The 8,027-nt window shown below is 39.0% G+C and overlaps 1 long non-coding RNA gene across 1 annotated transcript; it reads left to right on the top strand.

The window, feature by feature from the left end:
- The first annotated feature begins 12 nt into the window (after positions 1–12).
- LOC109616366 lies at positions 13–4,272 on the top strand. The gene is made up of 3 exons (XR_002197488.3): positions 13–785; positions 1,659–1,866; positions 2,133–4,272. It is a non-coding gene; the product is annotated as an uncharacterized LOC109616366 (long non-coding RNA).
- Positions 4,273–8,027: the final 3,755 nt, after the last annotated feature.

Below are 8,027 nucleotides of genomic sequence, written 5' to 3' on the forward strand. Positions count from 1 at the left end.
CACACTCGAAGACCCGCCCCTATAGACCCATTTGGAGTGGACGTCACGGTTACGTCACTGAAGTTTGGTGGTTGCCGAAAACTGCAGGAACAAGTGTAGGGAAACGGGCAGGATCCTCAGACTAAAGGAAAAAAATGTCTTGTTGTGCCGTTGGATGTCAGAATAGGAATGCAAAAAAAAGATGGCCTTAATTTTTTATAGAATACCGTTGTCGAGGACACACTTTGAAGCTAAATGCAGACGTTTGGTTGCAAGCCTTTAAACAGACATACTGGACTGATGAAATCATCCGGAATGCTCGTCTCTGCAGTGTTCATATCAAGCAAGGTTTTGATCACTGTTTATCACACACAGGCTAATGATGTAGAAAACGAAATAACCCAATCTGGCGAAGAAATCCAGGAGTGAGGCCTGACGATTTTCAATGACCAATGAAATAAAAAGGAATGGAAATCACTACGACCCCGCTTTTTTCAAGATACTGTAAAGAAAACGTTTCAGCTAGCAGTACGTTCGGTAGCGAGTTGTTTTACAGCTGACTGACTTGACAACTAACCCTAAAAAAACATAGATATATTCATACATACATACCTAGCAAATTAACCAGACTTACCAGACCAGATTTATTCCTGCTTGCTCCACGCAAGGCACGGGACCTGGGAGGTATTTCAGAAAGCAGTTTTAGTGAAAACGTAGAGATTTAACCCATTTTCATAGAGTGCGGCCAGGAGTGAACCTACACAATACTGCTGTCGAGGATGAAAAGTATTTTGGCCGCATGAAAGGTGAATGTGAATTTATATTGAAATGCATGTTAAAATAGTCAAAACAGATAAATCATTAAGTGTTTGGTGGCTACGTGAAATAGAATATGTATCATGCAAATGTACAGTATTAGACAATATTAGGTTTGGGTTGTCTGGATTGTGGGCATTGGGGGAGGAATAATTTGCCATGAATAACACTATACAATAAACACTGTACCTAGTTATATAAATTGGTTAACACCTTGTTACTGAGTTTAACTTGGTTAATAACTTCTTAATTACCATTTATCTATAGGCACATTTATTTGTTAAGCGTAGAAGGGGCATGGCAAGAAAATATTTTAACATTAATTGCTTTACTGCATTGGTTGAATATGTACATCATCTGCAATAGATGGCTCCAATACTGTACTTAAAAAGGATATCTCACGAAGGACAGTCCACACAACACTGGTGTGCTGGGATTAGTGTTCAATTAAATTAGTCTGAAATGTATTGATGCAAACTCTAATATTGAATTAAGGATAATAAAGCATATTATAATTGCTAAAACACCACACTGGACTTCACAGATGCAGCAGCAAGCCAATACTGGACACAAAGGGAGAAACATTGTTCGTTGGATGACTGTGAGGTCCGGAATGTGCCCTGTTTCCCTTTTTCCCCATTATCGTTTGCACCTGTGTCTCGTTCAACTATATAAGCGCCGTGTTTGCTGTCAGTCTTCGTGAGGTATTGTTTGTGTTTTCAACTCTACCAAGCCATCTACTCCAGAGCGAGCAACTGTCTTAGCCTAGTTCTGTAGTCAGCCTGTTTTTGTATCCTGACCATTGCCTGCCTATTGACCGCCTCTTTTGGATTACCCCACTTGTGCCTCTGTCTCCTACCTAGGTGCTTTGCCTGTTATCGACCCATCGCCTGCCTATTGACTACGCCACAGCCTGTTCCTTCTGCACTACTGTGTTTTCTCCCATATATAAGGGCTCCTGCGCTTGGATCCATCCCACCATCCATCTGTTTCATGTGCAATCATTACGAGGACCTGGACAGAGCAGCAAATAAAGACCTCAACAAGCAGAGGCAGCGCCACCAGAGCCAGGTTTGTTTATGAATGTGTAGATAGAAAACACATTTTGACAACCTTTGTTTTGTATTATATTAGATGTGATGACACATTTTTTCTTACAAAATAAATAAAGTCCATTTGTAAAAATAGGTGTATATCCCTTCAACATGTATTTGACTTTATCTTAACATCTTTAGCTTCCTGTAAAGAGTATGACTTGCTTTAATGTTTGGACAGCTCTAGATTTTTGCAGTTTGACATTGTACATTGACAATTTATTGTCTACTGTACTTTCACAGGCTTTGGCTAGTTGGCTGAAAGGACTCTTGGCTGAAGAGAAGCTAGAGTTTGCCGGGGCAACTGAGGACATGATGTCTGGTATGGAGACTGACCCCTGTGGATTTTTGGTTTCCTCTCCGAGCTGGCGCTCTGCTGAGTTTGAGTACCTGATCAAATCAGCTGACGAACAAAGGGGAGCCAACCGCTCTTATGGGGAGAAGAGGTGCCGCCAAAAAGAAAACCGTTGCACTTGTCCACGACCACCACTGCCCTACCCTGGACACCCGACTGCTCAGAACATTTCAAGAGAAGAGAAGCTGTGGTTTACCGGGGAAAGGACATGATGTCTGATCTAATTAGCTGACCAGCGAAGGACTCTTGAAATGTACTGACTTTGTGCACAAACTCAAGTCTCAATTGCTGCTACCAGACTCTCCACTTTAGTTTCTATAGTTTAAAATTTTTTATTAGGGTGTAGTTATTTTGTAATCCATTACTTCAAATGTTTTGTTATTTGTTTTTAGCCTTTCTATTGGTGCATTTCTGTGAGGTTAGTATTGTGGAAAGGTTTTATTCACATTGACTGTTTATCTCCTATTGTTACTTTGCCATGCGGGAACCTGCAAGTAAGAATTTTCACCGTTTTTAGTAATGTGTCCTAACATTTATTTGATTTGTATTATTATAGGTAACATTTTCTTGCTGCCCTCTTAAACAGTTTGATATACATTGGTGGCCAAACGTTTGGAATAATTTTGCTGTTTCGAAAGGAAATTGGTAAATATTTTCACCAAAGTGGCATTCAACTGATCACAAAGTATAGACAGGACATTACTAATGTAAAAAATAGCACCATCACAATTTGGAAAATACATTTGTGATCAAATCTAGACAGGCCCCATTTCCAGCAGCCATCACTCCAACACCTTATCCTAAGTAATTATGCTTAATTTTTGATTTGGTTCTAGAAAACCACTTCCCATTATATCAAACACAGATGAAAGCTATTTGGTTTGTTAAATGAAGAACTTCTGAATCCAGTAGACTTTAATGAGAATCGTCTTTCGTTCTAACTAATTAATCATCAAACACTGGTGGTTCAAGTTCAGGACAACCTCATCAAACACTGGTGGTTCAAGTTCAGGACAACCTCATCAAACACTGGTGGTTCAAGTTCAGGACAACCTCATCAAACACTGGTGGTTCAAGTTCAGGACAACCTCATCAAACACTGGTGGTTCAAGTTCAGGACAACCTCATCAAACACTGGTGGTTCAAGTTCAGGACAACCTCATCAAACACTGGTGGTTCAAGTTCAGGACAACCTCATCAAACTGGTGGTTCAAGTTCAGGACAACCTCATCAAACACTGGTGGATCAAGTTCAGGACAACCTCATCAAACACTGGTGGTTCAAATGCAGGACACTTTCCCACCAAATAAATAGATCCATTAGGGCCGTTAACTTTAAGGCACATGATGGTTTGCTGCTGATACATTCATGATTATTTCAACACAAGTTGTATATATTTATCCATCGATGATTATACTGTTTACCATACTGATTATCTGTGTATGTGATTTACATATTGATATATTCTTGAAGTGTGAGAGTATAATGCATTCATAAAAATCCCTCACAACAGCTGCAGTAAAGGCCTGGCAAAGCAACACAAAGGAGGAAAACCAGCATTTGGTGCAGTCCATGCATTCCAGACCTCAAGCAGTCATTGCCTGAGGACATCTGACAACATTATTGACTGTTGTCCTTACTTGACAACTGACAACAATATTGACTGTTGTTCCCACTTGACAACTGACAACAATATTGACTGTTGTTCTCACTTGACAACTGACAACAATATTGACTGTTGTCCTCACTTGACAACTGACAACAATATTGACTGTTGTCCTCACTTGACAACTGACAACAGTATTTTTTGTAGCCAGTCATATAATTGACAGAAACGGTATTTGCCAGTTGCTTCTTTTTTGCCTTTGAAGCTCTCTGAGATTATATGACAATTGCTATATAAGCTCCTTCCATTGTTACTATTAGACATACCAGTTAGTTTACACAAATATGGGGAATCTGATTTGACCTCAGGTGCTTTATGTGTACAAACCCAGAGCTACTTGCTGTAGATTGGTGTAAAGTTATGCGAGCATATGTCATCTGCATTAAAGTTGCATACAGTATTCTAATAAAGTGTTATACAAATGTAAGTGCTTTGCGAGCACAGCGCATCGTTTGATTGATTTTATTGATGAGACTATTACTGATTTATTTCTTGCAGACAGTGCTCTTTGGGGGAGTTAACAAGCCTTCAGGTTCTGAGAAAATGTTGTGAAGACAAAATGGCGTGCAAATGAAATGTACACGCTAAAATTGTTTGCATTCATTTAGAGCCGTGATTTATTGGTGATGTCAAAGAGACACCCATCATTTCATCTCCTTAACATTTGGACTTAATATTCTAATTGCCACCATTCAAGATCAAAGGTTGATGGGCCATATGTGTGTATGTCGTAAACAAACAGAACTGAACTATCTTCCAAGCGTGTGTTTATTATTTATTTTCTCTATACAAATTTGCAGCTTCTTTAGTTATGAACAGATTTTTTAAGGCATTTTGGTTCCTTACCATGTTGACGGTCATCAAGTTGGAGGATCCATATCTTCATGACTTCCTGGACACATTGATGCCTCCCTCTTGATCATATCTGTGGTTTGTGTTTTTTATTTAGAGTTTCACTGGGCTTAGTAACCACATTCCCAGACATATTTTTGTACATGTTCCTTTTTTGATGAAGAGGACATTGTTCTAGACTCCAGCTTCTTCTTTGGGAGCCGAAGAATTAGGCAGTCCCCTTCAACTTGGCTAACTTTGTGTCATTTTAGCTGAGGTCTGTTGTTTTTTGAAAAGGTTTTCCTCTAAGCAGCTTTTATTTTCTTGTGTAGTATGACTGTACTGTACCATCTCCTGACAGTTTGGGTCTGCCAGCCATATCCATGAGCAGGGCCTTATCTATCATAAAATACTAAAATCTCATGAGGGCCAATCTTTTCAGATTGTGTTATTATTGTGATAATTGTGCTGCGAGAAATGAGTTGTTGACCTTCACAAAATCAGGCAATGGCGATGACCAGATTGCTACCTGCCTGAAAATACCCATCGGATGGCAGATAAATCTCCAAGGATCATAGCAGGAGAGAAGCAGAAGTTGGTTACATCTTGGGGTCAACAAAGTCTCCAAACCTGCAATCAGATGCTACATCTTTGCCAACCACTTATTTGGAAGGGTTGCCAGAAGAAAGCCTCTTCTGTCACAAAACCACGAATGTAGGCACCTGAAGTTTGCTAAATGTCATTGGAACTTTGATTGGAACCTGACAAAAATAACTTTTTTGCAACAAACACTGATCTGTAATCCTGTGGGAGTGTTTTACTTTCAAAGGCCCTGGGAACCTTGTTAGGATACATGGCAAGATACTGCAGGACAAAGATCTGAAGCCTACCTCGAAATCCACACAGAAATGGTTCACTGACCATAGAATCAAGCTTTTGCCATGGTCATCACAGTCTCCTGAACTAAATCCCATTGATAATCTGGAGTGAGCCACAAGCAAGTCCACAAGCAAGGACCAAGGACTCTGAAAGACCTAAAAGAGTTTCTGTATGGAGGAATGGTCTCAAATACTGTGTTCTCTTATGTGTTCTTCTACATTAAACATAGATGACTCCGAGCTGTTTTCTTGGCAAAGGGAGGAAGCACAAAGTACTATTTGCAAGGGCGCCAATCAACAATTTATTTTATACTTATTTATCAACAATTTTCATAAAATCAAAGGTCAGAATCATATGAAATTGACTGTTAGGTCAAGCTATCAGGGTGCAGCATGGAGGCAGGATACAGGCACAGAGATTTCTACAGCAAAAATAGTTTAATACAAAGACTCGAGGAAACCACAGCCATATACTTTCAACAACCACCAACCAGAAACAACGGCAGGAGGAACTTAAACAGGGACATAACGAGAGGGCAAACAAGACACATGTGAAAGTGATGAAACTGACAATACTAAAACAAACATAGAAACAGGCAAACTAACTATACAGAACATAGAAATGCAACAACCTGTGACCAGCCTTTACACAAGCTTATAAATCACAATGAGATATTTATTTAAAAAAATTCATAGTTATCTATGGGGCCAATACATCTGAAGGACTTATCCAGTTGTGGCTGTTGTTCACCCTCAAGTGATCAGCCCCACTTTATTTTGTCTCTTACTATCTGCTGTTTATATCTGATGTGTATTTTGTTTTGTAAGAGCAGCAACTAAGCTGTCTTTTCAATACAATAGTAGCTACTTGCTTTAATGTGATACACTTAGCGCTTGTCATTCATGACAGCTTTTATTTAATTCTCCTTTTTTTAATTACACGCTTCTAATAACACATACATAATTTTCTGAGAGAAAAAAACACCAAAATTCTTATTTTCAATTTAAAATAAATGCAATGATTTATTTTAGAAAATAAATAATTCCTACATACAGAAAACATTTTCTTCACAGCACCGCTTACCCTAGAAATAACTATCTGTAGGACCTTAGTGGCAGCCATGCAACTCAAACAAACCATGGAGTGGGCGTTCACCATAGAGAATGCTAGAGAATTAAAAAGTTATAGTTTCCATTATGGCATCTATACGCGGGGTAGCGTCACTGTCCATTTCCATTACCCGTAACTTGACATCGCGCTGTGTTATGGCAAAGCAGGTTTGTGTTGGAAAAAAATACGCTGTAATCTGAAGTTGACCTGAACTTCTATACGATGCACGGTTTTAAAAGGAAAAACAAATTGTTCATTCTTGTACTTTTTGGAACACAAAATTGTGTTGACATTTGATGTTTCATCCTTACACCTATGCTATTGCACACAGAGCAAATGAGCCTGAAACACCTACCATGTGGCCTTTAGAGAGGGATCTTTCTGTGGCAATATAAGGTATTTGTCATCTTTTTTATTTATAGGTATGGCATCAAATCAAGCGACATTTCTGACATTTGATCATGTAAACAAACTTCTATTACATATAGTCTAGCCTGAGACATCCACTTCATACTACCAGCTAATAACAGTCAGAAGGTGAAAGCCAGCGATCTGGAAAAATAAGGTGCATTGTACCCTGGTGCACTAATTCCCTGTCAGGTACAGAGAAACTGCAAATTTTCACAGTTTTCCGCACCACAATGAAAAGTTGTGTCAGGCAAGGCTGCAGGACATTCTTAATCCCTAGTATTGTGTTGATACGACACATCACTTTGTGGCCACTGACTAGGGTTCTGTTCCAAATCAATAATCTTCCTGTGAGATTCATTCGATATTATAAGCTAATCCTTAGCTCATCAAGAGCGTGTTATCAAACTGACACTACATCTTAACTCCTCTTTCCCATTTACTGGATTAGTTAGCCACTGCAGAAGAAACTCCCTGGTCAGGTTTGGTGGCTTTATAAAGGATGAAATGCAGAGGCGGAGCTTAAATTAGTGCGATGGGTGCGCAGAATCCATGGCAGCGAATCAGAGGAGTGCACAATAAGTTTATTTTACAGTTGAAAAAATTATTGCAAACAGAAAAAAGTCATTTTTTGGCTTGATACTAAAATTACATATTTTTTGCTAGATACTATTTAGTTGCTATTGAAGTGATAAACATCTATATTTGTTTTGTTATTCCATAATTAATTTTTATGATCGACCAATGTGACCGTGGGGCTGTGACCAATGTTGTCAGATACGGTCATTTCCAGTAGGGGTGCATAGAAGAAATAACTTTTGTGCTGTCCGCAAGTTGTCCGCAAGTTGATTGACCAATATATTGTCAGTGAAATATGACAACCCTGGTT

The sequence above is a fragment of the Esox lucius genome, chromosome 11 (genome assembly GCF_011004845.1).
Source record: "Esox lucius isolate fEsoLuc1 chromosome 11, fEsoLuc1.pri, whole genome shotgun sequence".
In the NCBI taxonomy this organism is placed as follows: domain Eukaryota; kingdom Metazoa; phylum Chordata; class Actinopteri; order Esociformes; family Esocidae; genus Esox; species Esox lucius.